Source organism: Perognathus longimembris, chromosome 13 (assembly GCF_023159225.1).
Source record: "Perognathus longimembris pacificus isolate PPM17 chromosome 13, ASM2315922v1, whole genome shotgun sequence".
Classification (NCBI taxonomy): Eukaryota; Metazoa; Chordata; class Mammalia; order Rodentia; family Heteromyidae; genus Perognathus; species Perognathus longimembris.
The window spans coordinates 21492345-21509182 of record NC_063173.1 but is presented as its reverse complement, the minus strand read 5'-3'; the positions used below and the strand labels follow the sequence as shown (position 1 = coordinate 21509182).

Below are 16838 nucleotides of genomic sequence, written 5' to 3'. Positions count from 1 at the left end.
TTTCAGATGGGTCCCAAGGATAATAGTGATATTCTCTTATAATAATAAGACCCTTTGTTCTAGATCTTCTCTTTGGATTTGAGATTCTTCAGATTAATCCAACTTTTAGTCTCATCATCACTACTGGTAGATTTTTTAAAAATCTCTTCCCTAAGTGCATAAAACTATTGGCCTTACCCATCAGCCAGGATCATAGCATTCCCTCCCAGAAGCAATTCTCAACCATCTGTGAGTGTGTGTATTAGAGGAGAGATATAACATTTCCCCATGGAGGGCAGTTTCAAAAATCCACATGGCTCTGTGCCACACTCTGGGGAGTCAGAAACAATGAGATAGACCGGGATTTGGGCAAAGTTTATGCTTTTAAAGATCTGGAAATGAGAATTATAACTAAGATACAATCCCTCTTGTTTCCATGGTAGTTTTGAAAATGCTATACAATCTGGTTCATACCTTAATAATGAAACCCCTTATAGTTGATTAAATGTTGGCTCCAAAAGAGATATGTCTATGCCCTAATACCAAGCATCTGAAATTTTTGGCCTTATTTGGACAACAGGTCTTTACAGCTGTAATTAAATTAAGGATCTTGAGATGAGATCATTCGGGTGGACCTTAAATCCAACAGCAAGCATCCTTATAAGAGAGAAGAGGAGAAGACAGGGAAAAGGAAAAGATCATGTGAAGATGGAAACAGAGATGGTTTATATCGCCACAAGACAGAAAACTGGAGTCACCAGAAGCTGGACAAAACAAGGAAGTGTTCTCTGCTGGAGCCCTCAAGAGTGTGACCCTGCTGGCACCTTGATTTTAAATTTCTGATCTAAAGAAGAAACTAGATATAGATATATAGATACACACACAGGTTTTGATTAATTTTCTGACATCCTTAGCAAATGCATTTGTTTTTCATTTGTATTGATATGTTTTAATTATAACAGTAATGGGTTTTATTATGATTTTTCATACACGTATATAATATACATAATATATATATATATTATATCTTCCCATTGCACTCTTAAGCCTCCTCTTCTGCTTTATCCCTTACTTCCTCTCTTAGCCTCCCTTCTGCTTTTCAATACAACTTCTTTCAATAGGTTATGTTTATACATGGCAACTCTTCAAAAAGGAGAGTATTTTCCCAAAGTACTGTCTGATGGTATAATCTAAATGAATTAAGACAGGGTAACTCAATCCCCCTAAACCAGTTATTTTCCTTCTCTACCTAACCCTACTTTCACAGAATGTTGAGATACTTGAATAAGATTAAACAAAACAACCTAGCCAGCAACTGAAAAGCAAGAGCTCAAAGGTTTATCTGTTTGGAAAAAGGACCTAGCTCATGCTGCGCAGACACTTTTGTGAAGCAAGGCTTTCCAAGACAGAGCTAGGATATGACATGCAAAGCCCTGGGCTTGTATCAGTCTCTTTTTTTTGCATGTAACCCCTTAGACCCATCTGATGTCACTCCTTTCCCCTAGCCTTCTCTACTTCCTGTTTACGTAACTGCTGCTTCCTGACCAAGGGAACAGGGTTTCAGCCAGGCTGCCTTTCCCCTGGCCCCACACCAACAATACCTTTTTTGCTCTCCTTCTTTATTGGGTTTTTCTTGTAATAGAAGCCATCACATTAATGCAGAGCAAACTGCTTCTTGGTCTTCTCCTCACATAAGCACATCAGGTACCATGTATAAAGAAATCTGTCTTCTCTATTTGCTACAATAGCCCCTCTAAGCGATTGGTACCTGTGTTTTCTTCATTCTAATATACCGCTTATTATCCCCCAATTCTCAGGCTCAGCTCTGTCCTATTTGTATAACACAGTCCAAGGTTTGCAGTACAGAAATACATTATATTCAACCAGAACACCAAGTGGGGAGATTATTGAAATGATCTAATTCATTGTTCTTATTGTGAGGCAAAAAAATCTAGGATTTTTTTTAAACAAATAATATTTGAACTTGTGGGCAGGCATAGATATTGAGGGCTGGGAAGGGGGTGAGGGAGAATTGCAAGTGGTCATTCTTTCTCCTATAACTTCAGATTTATCTCCTTATGACAATATAAGGAAGAATGTGGACTGTAGAAACTGTCTGAATTCAACTTCTGACTTTGCTACCTATGAGCTATGTGACCTTGGATATATAATTTAGTCTCTCTGTATCTCAATTTCCTCATCTATAAAACCATGGTGATAATACTTACCTTCTCAATAGACTTGTTAAGGGGAATAAGTATTTAGGCCAGATGCCAGTAACTCACTCCTACAATCTTAGTTACTCCCCTTAGACCTAAAGGATCTCAGTTGAAAACCAGCTTGGTCATTAAAGTCTGAGAGACTCCATCTCCAGTAAAATGCCATAATTGGAGACATGGCTCAAGTGGTGGAGCACCAGCTGTAACTAGAAAACTGGTCAGAGATCAAAGCCCTGAGTTCAAGCCCCAGTACTAGTGAAAGAAAAGGAAAGAGAGAGAGAGAAAGAAAGAGGAAGAAGGGAGGGAGGCAGGCAGGCAGACTTAAATTGGGTTATGCCAGTAATGCTTATGAACTCCTCCAATACCATATACTTGGGAGACAAAGAGGAGGATCATAGTTCAAAGCTGATCAGGACAAAGTTAATATGAGACTTCTCTTTAAAAGGAAAAAAATTAAAAGCAAAAGAACTGGGAGTGTAATTCAAGTGGTTGAGTTCTTGGTGTAGGAAGTATGAAAATCTGTAGTCAATCTCCAGTACTGTAATAATTAATAATAATATAATTGTATATAATATATATAATATAATAATATACTTGTATATAATAATATAATTATAATTGCATTAAGATGATTCAGTTGTTACTATTACTTTTCTTTTTGTTTTCATTACCTACTGATGGGATTGCTAAGTCAGTGAAGATGATGTAGACAGAAGTGAGGGCAGGCCTCATAGTATGACAGTGGAAGCAGGAACAGCACAGAATGGAATGAACACCATTGCTGAAAGGAGAAAATTTGTAGCATTAAAGCCTGTGCTCTCTGGGACAAGAGCACCCGAATTTAGCGCTTGCCTTCACTACTTAATGTTGGCATATCTGTGAGCCAATTACTTGTTTTCTCTTTTGTAAAATGGAGACCATAATCATAGTGACCTATCTTATGGGGCTATCTTGTGGAATCAAGTGAGTTAATACATAACATGCTGATTTCTTACCAAGTGGCTAGCACTTGGCAAGTGTTAGCTTCTGTTTTTATTGGAGATGAAAAGGTCAAGGAACTGAAGGATCATTTGTTAGCTAGAAGTTGACATTCTCCAAGTGAAGCAAAGTTTGAAGTCACAGGAATACAGTGAGCTACATGTAAATGTCTTCACTGAATGAGGAAGTAGTTTTTAGTTTTTAATGAGTGTCTTCTTTACCTTATGTATGGTATATTCACGTGTATATCTTCAGAAGAGTGGGGGGGCACCGAATTCAAGGGAAAAGGACTCACTGGACATTGATAAAAGTGAACTATACAACTCTGTGGGTGGAGACAGGAGAAAGAGACTAGGAAAGAATGAGGGAACAGAAGGTACTGTACGAAAGGAAATGTACTCACTACCTGACTCATGTAATTGTAATCCCTCTGTACATCACTTTTATAATAACAATAAAGTAAATTAATTTTTTAAGACAGTTTTGTTTGGATTGACAAGGAGTGAAGCACAGACAGTGCAATTGAATGCAGATTCATGCATGTAGAAAGCACAGACTTCTGAAATATCCCTGAAAGATGAAGAAAGCTTATGTTATTCACACTAGGGTTATAGGCATGGCTCAAGTGGCACAGCACCAGCCATGAGCAAAAAAAAAAAAAGTCAAGGGAAAGTATGAGGTCCTAAGTTTAAGCTCCAGTAGACAAAAAGGGTATACACTACCTGTCTTTGGAAGAAAGTTTTCCAGACGCTACCATACAAGACTTCTGCTTGGGGCTGGTAATATGGCCTAGTGGCAAGAGTTCTTGCCTCCTATACATGAAGCCCTGGGTTCGATTCCCCAGCACCACATATGTAGAAAACGGCCAGAAGTGGCACTATGGCTCAAGTGGCAGAGTGCTAGCCTTGAGCAAAAAGAAGCCAGGGACAGTGCTCAGGCCCTGAGTCCAAGGCCCAGGACTGGCCAAAAAAAAAAAAAAAAAGACTTCTGCTTGTATCTCTTTGGTAAGAACTTAGTCACATGATTATACTTAGTTGTAAAGAAGGATGAGAAATCCCAGGCAGTTTTGTGCATAGATATAAATTAGGAATCCTGCACTGTTGAAAAAGAAATGTACTTATTACCTGAGCTATGTAATTGTGACCCCTCTGGATATAACCTTCACAATAAAAATAAACTAAAATTTAAAAAAATTAGCAATCCTAATACCTGAAGTAAGATGAATGTGGGTGACAAGTTGAGGCCTTGTTATCTAAGTTATTCATTGTAAAGATGGGATTTTTTTATTTTCTTGTTTTGTTTTATTTTTAGTATTAATTTTTGAAGATTACTAAAATGTAACTTAGGAAAGCAGAGATAAGAGTTGTCCATCTACCAGGAAATGGAAAGACCTTCCATGCTCATGGATAGGTAGAATCAATATCATGAAAATGGCCATACTGCCAATGATGATATACAAATTCAATGCAAAACCTATCAAAATTCCAATGACATTCCTTACTGAAATAGAGAAAACAATCAAAAAATTCATATACAACAGCAAAAGACCTAGAATAGCCAAAGCAACTCTAGGCAAAAGAAGCAGTGCAGGAGGTATCACAATACCAGATATCAAGCTTTATTACAGAGCCATAATAACAACAAAAAAAAGCTTGATACTTGCACAAAAACAGACCCAAAGATCAGCGAAATAGATTAGAAGGCCCAGAAATAAAACCACATACTTATCACCAGCTGATATTTTGACAAAGGAACCAAAGACATACAGAAAAAAACATAGCCTTTTCAACTATTGGTGCTAGGAAAACTGGGATGCCACATGCAGAGAACTCAAAGTAGACCCCAGCCTGTTGCCATGCACTAATATCAACTCAAAATGAATTAAAGACCTCAACATCCAATCCAAAACTCTAAAAGTACTGTAGGACAGTGTAGGAGAGACATTAGAATTTATAGGCACAGGCAGGAACTTCCTGAGCAAAGTTTCAGGGGCACAACAGATTGGAGAGAGACTTGACAAATGGGACTACATTAAAATAAATAAGTTTCTGCACAGCTAAAGACATAGCTACTAAACTAGAGAGACAGCCAACCAAATGGGAAAAGAGCTTCATCAGCAATGCAACAGACAAAGGCCTAATTCCATCATATACAGGGAGCTCAAGAAACTAATCCCTAGAACACAGAAAACAAAGGGGCATGATCTCCCTGATATATGACTGTTAACAAAGGGAGACGGAGAGACAGTAGAGACCAAGTCTGTGAATACTGTATATGTGCTTGATACATTGTATATTGCATATGTGTCTACCTGACCTAGACAAGGGATGGAAAAACAGGTTGTAAGATATCACAAGAAATGTACACACTGCCCTACTATGTAACTGCACCCTCTTTGCACAACACCTTGTAAAAAAATTTATGTTCAATTAATAAAAAAATGCAAAAAAAAAGAAACTAATCCCTCCCAAACCTAATAAACCAATCACTAAATGGGCAAGGGAGCTAAAGAGAGACTTCACAGAAGAAGAAATAAAAATGGCAAAGAAACACATGAGGAAAGGTTCAGAATTCCTGGCAGTAAAGTAAATGCAAATAAAAACAACCCTGAGATATCACCTCACCCCAGTCAGAATGATCTATACTCTGAACTCAGGCAACAACACAACAAATGCTGGAGGGGACACAGAGAAAGAGGAACCTTACTGCACTGCTGGTGGGGATGCACACTAGCACAATCTCTCTGGAAAGCATTCTGGAGGTTCCTCAAAAAACTAAATATAGAGATACCTATGACCCAGCCATACCGCTCCTAGGCATATACCCTGAGCAACAGGATCCAGGATACAACAAAGACACCTGCACTTCCATGTTCATTGCTGTACTGTTCACAATAGCCAATATACAGAAACAACCCAGATGCCCCACTACAGATGAATGGATCTAAAAACTGTGGTACCTGTACACAGTGGAATTACATGCAGCTATTAGAAATGATAGAATAATGGCATTTTCAGGGAAATGGACAGGACTAGAACAAATCATGTTGAGTGAGACAAGCCAAGAACAGAGAGACAAATGGCACTTGGTCTCCCTAATACACGGATGTTAGAATCAAATTGCAAAGAGACATGACAAAGCAAACAGGACCCAAGATACTAATATACAGTGAGACCGAAAAAGAACAGTCTTGGGAGAAATGCGCTAAAAAGGAAGACCCAAGCACTACTTCATATGCACCTAAAATAATATACAGACTGAAAAGAACTCCAAAGATAAGGAATCAAAGGACCTCTTCTTAGTTATTCTTATAGTATTTAGAAAACCCTATATTCTTCACTTCACATATGGTGTATACACGTGCACATCTGAGGGAAGCTGGGAGGAGGGCATGAAATGAGTGGAAAGCGGGTGAGAAAAATACAGTAGAAGGGCCCAACAGCTGCAATGGACATTGATGAAAGTGAACTAAACAACTCAAGGGCAGCCGGGAGAGGGAGGAAATGAGAGAAAAAGAGGGAACAAGTTCTACTAAGCAAAAGGAAAGAAATGTACATATTATTGTTAATGTTCACAGAGTTCATAACCATTGTAGACTAGAATGATGATGTCCATCATTGGGAAGGTTAAAAAAATGATGAAAGCTGGGGGGAGGAGTTGTTGGGGGGAGGGAAAGTGGGAGAAAAATGAGGAAGGGGTAACAAGTATGACAAGAAATGTACTCACTACCTTAGGTAACTGTAACCCCTCCATACATCATCTTGACAATAAAAAAGTTTTAAGAGTTATCTGCCAAAGGGCTGGGAATATGGCCTAGTGGCAAGAGTGCTTGCCTCCTATACATGAAGCCCTGGGTTCGATTCCCCAGTACCACATATATAGAAAATGGCCAGAAGGGGCTCTGTGGCTCAAGTGGCAGAGTACTAGCCTTGAGCAAAAAGAAGCCAGGGACAGTGCTCAGTCCTTGAGTCCAAGCCCAGGCCTGGCCCCGCCCCCCCAAAAAAGAGTTATCTGCCAAGCATGGTGACACATGTGTGCAGTCCCACCTATCTGAGAGGCTAACACAAGAGTACTGACTGAGCAAACAAATTCAAGGGCAGCCTTGAATTCTCACACACACAAAAAAAAAGCAAATCAACAGAAAAAACAGACATGACTTTCATTTTACCCTTTGTTAAGATTATGATCCATCTTGATATTGTAGCAATGAGATGCTGGCTTCAATTTTGCCAAGCTGTTATCTCCTTTACAGATGCAAATAAGTAACACTGCAATAGAAGTTTGCTTACTGTGAGAGTATCACATTGACTCATGATCAAACAATCAGTGACCTAGCAAGGCAGACTCTGAAAAGATAGCCTAACTGAATATGATCTTTGAAAGTTATGATTCTCAAAACGATCTGTGAACCATTTCATACCTCTTTCACCATCATCGGATAAGGGTCTCCTTTGCTGTCACCACTTCCGCCTCATCTTCTACATAATTCAGACTTTCTCTCTGCTCATATTCTCTGAGGTGCAGACAAGTGCAGGGAGACCCTTGTTTCTTCAGTAATTTAATAACTCCTGCATTATTAACTAAGGAATATCATCCTTCCTAAATTGCCTGGTGCAAATCCAGTGAATAACCAAGATATTGAAAGAAATGATTGATTTACTGAAGATAAAAAGACAGACTGCCCAGAAACACAGGATTAGAGTGGTTTGATACCAATTTAATAGCCTGCCAACAGCAAGTTTAGCCAAACTTCTCCCCACATGTTTTCTATTGAAATATTAAATCATTTCTCAAATGTGAAACTGATAACTGAATTGCTTTTGAACATGAGGAGGGTGTAAGCCAGTCCACTAAGATTGCTTCATGAAAAAACTCTCTACTACTATCTGAGAAGTCTTTAGAGCTATCTCCATGAAACCATAAGGTATTTCACTCTCTTCATTGATGAACTGTCTATATAGACAAAGAAAACAGCTTTGAGTTAGACAAACCTGATATGGAACAGCAAGTTCTACCTCTTACTGTTGAACCTTGGTCAATTGATGAGATTGCCTTCCTGCATTGTCATGAAAATTAAAGTGAGTTTATGAATTTGAAATTGATGGCACAGAGTAAGTTTTCTATGTTAGCTCCCTCCCTTCTCTTCCTTCCCTTTAAAATAGGAGGGCACCTTTATCACCTTTCTGTACCATGCTGGCAACTGTAGATATAAATGTGGGCCTTTATGCATATGTCTAAAGACATACAGTATTTGTAAACAGCCCCTGGCACTGACTGAGTTAATAAAAGTACTATTCAATAACATTATGACAGTATAAATAGGTGCATGTATATGTGTGTGTGAAAGAGAGAGAGAGAGAGAAGAGAGAGAGAGAGAGAGAGAGAGAGAGGGAGGGAGGGAGTGTTAGTTCAAGCCCCAGTCTTGAACTCAAGGCCTGGGCATTATCCTTGAAGTGTTTTTTTTTTCTTTTTGCTCAAGATTAATGCTCCATCACTTCAGCCACAGCTCCATTTCTGGCTTTTTTGGTGATTAATTGGAGATAAGAGGCCCATGGACTTTCTTGCCTGGGCTGGCTTTGAACTGTGATCCTCAGCTCTCAGCCTCCTGAGTAGCTAGGATTACAGGTGTGAGCAACCAACACTCAGTGCCAGTACTGAGACTTGAACTCGGGCCTTGGAGCAGCCCTGAGCTTTTCTTAATCAAAAGATTAGAGCTCTACCAATTGAGTCACAACTCCACTTCAGGCTTTTTGTGGATAATTAGAGATAAGGGTATCACACAAAAAAAATTTAAAGCATATCACAGACTTTTCCTGATGGTCTGGGTTCAAACCTCAATCCTCAGATCTCAGCCTCCTGAGTAGATTACAGGTATGAGCAACCAACAGTTTAAACAAATTTATTATGCTTGAAATTCTCATTGAAGAAAAACTGAATATATTAACATATCACAATAAAGAATATGAATGATGTTACAAAAATTAAGAGTTTATCCTACCCATCTATTTTAGGCAAGGAAATCAAAATACCTTTGTGCTCATTGAAATGTACTGTGACTCATTTTTTTTAATTTATTTATTAATTTAACAAAATTTTTTGACAAGGTGTTGTGCAAAAAGGGTACAGTTACATAGTGGGGCAGTGTGTACATTTCTCATGATATCTTACGCCCTGTTTTTCTATCCCTTCTCTAGGTCAGGTAGACATATATACAATATACAATGTATCAAGAACATAAACAGTAGCCACGTGGCCATGCCCAAGAAAGTTCACCTAGGGCTTTAAATGTAATGTCGATATTAGACCGTATGTCGACAGTAGTCTTGTATGAACGTACATACATAGCTTTTGAGCTATTGTATTCCCCTGAGAGGTCAATTTTTGACCTTTATATGTTGAGTAATTGTTTGGTTTTAGTTACATACTGTTGGGTCGCTGCCCCAATCCTGTGGGGAATACTATTTGACAAGCAGTTTTTGGTTTCACAGACTTGGTCTCTACTGTCTCTCCGTCTCCCTTTCTTAACAGTCATATATCAGGGAGGTCATGCCCCTTTGTTTTCTGTGTTCTAGGCTTGTCTGGTTCAACATTATTTGTTCGAGTTCTGACCATTTCCCTGCGAATAACAATATTTCACCATTCCTAATCGCTATGTAGTATTCCATTATGTATAAGTACCATATTTTTTGGATCCATTCGTCTGTGGAGGGGCATCTGGGTTGTTTCCATATTTTGGCTATTGTGAATTGTGCCACGATAAACATGGAAGTACAAATATCTTTTTGAGGGGCTGGGGATATGGCCTAGTGGCAAGAGTGCTTGCTCGTATACATGAGGCCCTGGGTTCAATTCCCCAGCACCACATACACAAAAAATGGCCAGAAGTGGCGCTGTGGCTCAAGTGACAGAGTGCTAGCCTTGAGCAAAAAGAAGCCAAGGACAGTGCTCAGGCCCTGAGTCCAAGCCCAGGACTGACCAAAAAAAAAAAAAAAAGGAAAAAATGTATTTTTGATATCTTGGGGCTTGCTGTTTAGGATAGTTGCCTAGGAGTGGTATGGCTGGGTCATAGGGTAGGTCTATGTTGAGCTTTTTGAGAAACCTCCATACTGTTCTCCAAAGTGGTTGTACTAATTTGCACTCCCACCAACAATGGAGAAGGGTTCCTCTTTCCCCGCACCCCATCCAGCATTTGTTGTTGCCTGAGTTCAGAGTATAGGCCATTCTAACTGGGGTGAGGTGGTATCTCAGGGTTATTTTTATTTGCATTTCCTTTACTACCAAGGATGTTGAACATTTCCTCATGTGTTTCTTTGCCATTTTTATATCTTCTCTTGTGAAGTCTCTCTTTAGCTCCTTTGCCCATTTCCTAATTGGTTTATTGGGCTTGGAGGGGCTTAGTTTTTTGAGTTCTCTGTAGATGACAGATATTAGGCCTTTGTCTGTTGCTGTGCTGGTAAAGATCCTTTCCCATATTGTTGGCTGTCTTTCTATTTTGGTGGCTATGTCCTTAGCTGTGCAGAAACTTTTTAATTTGTAGTAGTCCCATTTGTCGAGTCTTTCCCCTATTTGTTGTGCCCCTGGGACTATATTCAGGAAGTTCCTTCCTGTGCCTATAAGTTGTAGTGTCTTTCCTACTCTGTCCTTCAGTAGTTTCAAGGATTCAGGCCTGATATTGAGGTCCTTGATCCATTTTGAGTTGATCTTGGTGCATGGTGATAGTGTTGGGTCTACTTTGAGTTTTCTGCATACGGCTGTCTAGTTCTCCCAGCACCAGTAGTTGAAGAGGCTATGTTTATTCCATTGTATGTCTTTAGCTCCTTTGTCGAATATCAGCTGACTGTAAGAGTGCGGTTTTATTTCTGGATCTTCAATTCTAATCCATTGGTCTTCCAGTCTGTTTTTATACCAATACCAGGCTGTTTTTGTTATGATGGCCCTGTAATAGAGCTTGAAGTCTGGTATTGTGATACCTCCTGCACTGCTTTTTTTGCCTAGAATTGCTTTGGCTATTCTAGGTTTTTTGCTGTTCCATATGAATTTATGGATTGGTTTCTCTATTTCAGTGAAGAATGTGATTTTGATAGGGATTGCATTGAATTTGTATAACAATTTGGGCAATATGGCCATTTTCACTATATTGATTCTGCCTACCCATGAGCATGGGAGGTCTTTCCATCCCCTTGTGTCTTCTTTGATTTCCCTTATTAGATTTTTATATTAAATAAGTCCGTCACATCCTTGGTTAAGTTGATCCCTAGGTACTTTATTCTTATTTTGGCTACTGTAAATGGAATTGTTTCCATAATTTCCTTTTCTGTTTGTATATTGCTGGTGTACAGAAAAGCTGCTGACTTTTGTGGATTGATTTTGTATCCTGATACTTTGCCAAATTGGTTTATTAGGTGTAGGAGTTTGGGTACTGAGTTTTTTGGGTCCTTCAGCTATGAGATCATGTCGTCTGCGAATAGGGATAACTTGATTTCTTCCTTGCCGATGTGGATCCATTTGGTGCCCTCCTCTTGCCTTATTGCTATGGCTAGGGATTCCAGCACTATGTTGAAAAGAAGTGGGGAGAGTGGGCATCCTTGTCTTGTTCCTGAGTTTAGGGGGAATGATTTAAGTTTCTCTCCATTTAATATGATATTAGCAGTTGGTCTGTTGTATATGGCTTTTATTGTTTTGAGGAATGTTCCATCTATTCCTGTTCTCTCCAAAGCTTTTAATAGGTATGGATGTTGTATTTTGTCAAAGGCTTTTTGGACATCGACTGAGATAACAATGTAATTCTTAATTTTAGATCTGTTTATGTGGTGAATTACGTTGATTGATTTACGCATGTTGAGCCATCCTTGTGACTGTGGGATGAAGCCTACTTGGTCATGATGTATGATTTTCTTCATCAGTTTCTGGATCCTGTTAGCTAATATTTTTTAAGGTGCTTTGCGTCTGTGTTCATTAGTGATATTGGTCTGTAGTTCGCTTTTTTTATTGGGTCTTTGCCGGGTTTGGGAATGAGTATGATACTAGCTTCATAGAATGAGTTTGGGATTTCTCCCTCTGTTTCTATTTCACGGAAGAGTTTGAGGAGTATTGGTATTAGCTCCTCACTAAAGGTTTTATAGAATTCATTGGTGAATCCATCTGGGCCTGGGCTTTTCTTTGTTGGGAGGTTCTTGATTACCCCCTGTATCTCACTGTAAGTTATTGGTTTATTTAGTTGATTTATTTCTTCTTGGTTCAGTTTGGGCAGTTTGTACTTCTCTAAGAATTGATCCATTTCTGTAAAACTATTGTTTGTTTTTTTTGGCCAATCCTGGGCCTTGGACTCAGGGCCTGAGCACCATCCCTGGCTTCTTCCCGATCAAGGCTAGCACTCTGCCACCTGAGCCACAGCGCCCCTTCTGGCCGTTTTCCATATATGTGGTGCTGGGGAATCGAACCAAGAGCTTCATGTGTTGGAGGCAAGCACTCTTGCCACTAGGCCATATTCCCAGCCCCAAAATTATTGTTTTTTGCAGAGTAGAGGTTTTATAAATAGCTCCTTATGATTGTTTGAATATCGTGTGTACTTGTTGTAATTTTTCCGGTGGAGTTTTTGATTTTACGTATATGAGTCTCTTCTCTTCTTTTTTTTTAAGTCATGCAAGGGGTCTGTCAATTTTATTTATTTTCTCAAAGAACCAGCTTTTAGTCTTATTTATTTGTTGAATGGTCTTTCTATTTTCAATCAGATTTATCTCTTCTTTAATCTTTGTGATCTCTCTCCTCCTAGTCGTTTTAGATTCTGTCATTTCTTGTTTCTCCAGTTGTTTTAGTTTCATCGTGAGGTTATTCACCTGCTCTCCTTCCATTCTTTTAATGTGAGTGCTGAGGGAAATGATCTTGCCCTCAGTACTGCCTTAGCTGTGTCCCATAGGTTTCTTTGTGATGTGTTTTCATTGTCATTGTGGCTTATGAATTCGTTGATTTCATCTTTAATTTGGTCTGTGGCCCAAGTGTTGGATAGCAGTGTGGGGTTTAGCCTCCAAGAGTGTGTATAGCCTCTGTGGTATCCTTTGTTATTGAGGGTTACCTTTAATCCACTGTGATCAGATATAATACATGGGATGACGTCAATACTTTTGTATTTGCTGAGTTTCTTTGTGTGGGCTAAAACGTGGTCTATTTGGGAGTATGATTCATGGGCTGCTGAGAAGAAGGTGTATTGGGTCTCTGTAGGGTGGAAGGTTCTGTATAGGTCTGTCAGATCCATTTGGGATACGGTGTTACTTAGGTCCTCAGCTCCCTTGCTGATCCTCTGGGTGTTGGATCTGTCTCTTGGAGAGAGTGGGGTATTAAAGTCACCCACTATGGTTGTGTTTGCATCTATCTTGTTCTGTAATTCTGTGAGAATTTGCTTGACATATGTAGGGCCTCTTTTGTTCGGTGAGTATACATTTATCACCATGATGTCTTGATTCTGGATTTTTCCTTGTATTAAAATGTAGTGCCCTTCTTTGCCTTTTTGAGTTGATTTCAATGAAAAGTCCAGCTTGTCTGAGATCAGGATGGCTACACCTGCCGTTTTGGTAGGTGCGTTTGCTTGGTAGATCTTGCTCCATCTTTTCATTTGGAGCCTGTTTTTGTCTCTTGTAAGGTGGTCTCTTGTAGGCAGCAGATGTCAACTTTTTGTTTGCGGATCCATTCTGCCAGTCTGCTCCTCTTTATCAGAGAATTTAAACCATTTATATTTAAAGGGATAAAGGTGTTTTTTCTCCTTCCATTTTCTTGTTGGGCTGTTTTTTCCTCTTTTTTTTTTTTCTTGTCTTTAGTGAGCTGTTCTTTCTGTTGGGCTTTGGCTATTGTAGTTTCTTTCTGTTTCTGTCTGTGTATCTTGTACAGTCTCTGTTGGGTGGGGCTCCCCTCTTAGAATTCGCTGTAGGGCTGGTTTTTTATTCACATACTCCTTTAGCTCCTCTTTGGTGTGGAAGGATCTGGTTTTCCCTTTGAATGTGAACTCTAATTTCGCTGGATATTTGATCCGAGGTTGCATATTGTTAGTCTGAAGTACTTGGATGGTGTTCTTCCACTCACTTCATGCTCAGTAGGTTTGTGTGGAGAGGTCTGCTGTTATTCGAATCCTCTTCCCATTGTAGAAAATTTCTTTCTTCGCTTTGGCTGAATTCAGAATTTGCTCTTTAATCTTGATGTCTGGAGTCTTGAATATTATGTGCCTTGGGGTGGCTTTTCTGGGGTCTGGCCTGCCAGGTGTCCTATAGGCTTCAGTTACCTGGATGGGGTCCCTTGTGAGATTGGGGAAGTTTTCTGCAAAAACTTTATTGAGAACATGATTAAGCCCTCTGCTCTGGTATTCGGCTCCTTCTTCTATTCCAATTATGCGCAGATTATATCTCTTGTCTTTGTCCATTAGTTCCTGGATTAGTCTGCTCTGAAGCTTCACCGTTTCTTGGAGTGTGGTCATTTTCTAGTTGTTGTCGGCTGCTTCATCGTCCAGGCGAGAGATTCTGGATTCCATATGGTCAATTCTTTGTGCTGTGGATTCAATTGCAGAGTTTATGGATGTCAGAGAGCTATTTATGGTTGTCAGATCAGCTCTGATTGTGGAAATTTCTTCCTTTAAAGAATTGTATTTTAAATCTATTTTTTCATGCATTTCAATTCTCAGGATGTTAAGGTCTTCCTTAAAGGAGGTTTGCATTGTATCTGTTTTTGCTTCCATTTCTTTAAAGAAGGCTTGCATTGTATCCATTTTTGCTTCCATTTCTTTCTTGGCTTCCTGGGTGTCCTTCAAGATTTCTGCTCTAAACTCCTGGAATTGTTTTCTGATTTCATTTCTGACGCTTTCCATCATTCCTGTTAACATGGCCTCATTTGCTTTTTTATTCTCCATCTCCTCTTCAGTCGTGCTGCTTTTTGGAGCTGGCGAGTTGGCTTGCTCTTTGATGAACTGTGTTATGTTTCTTTGTGATTTGTGCATCTGGAGATCTGTGGATGGCTTCTCGGGTTTGGTTTATAGCCCTTCCCTCCCTCCTGTGTAGGCGCATCTACCAGAGTAGGTGCTGCTGCTGTGGCCCTGCCCACCTGTGTGCCGTGCGCCCGCTACAATAGGCGCTGGCGCTGTGGCCCCGTCCAGAGCAAGCCCCGGGTTGTTGGGTTGTGTTTGCGCCCTCCTGCGAGTCCGTTGTGGGGGGCAGTATGTGTGGGGCCCAGTGGGATCGACTGTCCAGGTGCAGGTTAGCGCCCTCAGACCTCGCCTCTGCTGCGAGGGGCGGGGGGCGTGATCAGGCCCAGGTGTCCCTGCTGTGCTGGTATTGCCCACCAGCACCTGTGATTTTAGTTGTAAGAGTCCATGAGGTCCAGGCGCCTCGGGTGGGGCTTGCACTGCCGGCCGTCCCCCAGCCCTGATCCTGGATTGTGTGTGTGTCCCACACAGCCGTTGGTCCTTCAGGGGGTGGCGAAGTGTCATGGTGGTGTCCCCGGCTCCCCCCCTTCTGCCACGCTGGGTTCCCCAGCCGCCGTCCATCCGATCCCGGTGTGGACCTGAACTTCTCATCGCTGCCGTTGCCGTATGTCTTGGTCCGCACTCTCCCTAGTGTCCATGGGGTCCCGCCGTCTGGACTCTGCATTCCTGGCAGCCTGTCTGCTGATCGTCGGGTTCCCCTTTCCCCGCCTGGCCCTGTTCGGGCCAGGGTCAGCTGGTGGGGGGAGGGTGCCCCAGAGATTCTCTGGCTCCGTGTAGGTTTTCGGCTCTTCTTTTTTACTCCTTTGTGTTTTCCTGTGTATCTCCACTGCTTCTGTCTGCTGGTTTTGCTGGGTTCTTGATGGGGTGTTGGGTGTTGGAGTTCCCAGCTCACTATTCAGTTGGAGCAAGTCGGGGTGCCTCCCTACTGTGACGACGCCATCTTTCCTCCCCCCTGTGACTCATTTTATATGAAAGTCAAATGACAGCACGATAGCCATTTAAATCAAACAGAGACCACCTCATACAAGCATGTGACTCATGGACACTCTTGTCCTAATTCTAGGACCAGAGAGCCAGGCATAATGGAAAATGAATAATGGCCTCTGAAGACATCCATGTCCTAATTCCTAGCATCTACAAATATATTATGTTCCATGGTATAAAGATTCATGGAATTATGGTAAAAGTATTTTATTGCAAATGGAATTACCAACAAACTGACAGAAAGGTCCTAAGCTAGTTACCGCTAGCCTTTCACATGGCACTTAAACACTTCCCCAAATACCTCGCCTCTTAACCTCATCACAAGGGAGTTAGGTTTCAACATGAATTTTGGAAGGGACACATTCAAACTGTAATAGAAGGAAATATGACAAAAGTAGATGCCACAAAGGGCAACAAATTGTCTTCTCCAGACCTTCTGGAAAAAAAAAATCTCAGCTCTACTGACAACTTGATTTTAGCCTAGGTCAACCATTTGGGTTTTCTGACGACCAGACTGTAAGATAATACATTTATGTCATTCAAACCACTGAGTTTGTGATAATTTGTTGTAACAGCAGTAGAAAACTACTGCTTTAGGTGATAGGCAAACCTAGGGTGACTATACAGGACTGTGTTTGAGTGTAAAAGAAAACTGAGTTGAGTTGCAAGAAATGTGTCAAAGAAGATGAGGATGTAAAGATAAATATGTCAAGGCT

The 16838-nt window shown here is 40.5% G+C and overlaps 1 long non-coding RNA gene across 1 annotated transcript; it reads right to left on the bottom strand.

Annotated features, from left to right (window-relative positions):
• Positions 1–8960: 8960 nt before the first annotated feature.
• Positions 8961–16186, bottom strand: LOC125361181. Its single transcript, XR_007212912.1, has 3 exons — positions 16098–16186; positions 15717–15721; positions 8961–9226 (listed from the first exon to the last, which is right to left on the bottom strand). It is a non-coding gene; the product is annotated as an uncharacterized LOC125361181 (long non-coding RNA).
• Positions 16187–16838: the final 652 nt, after the last annotated feature.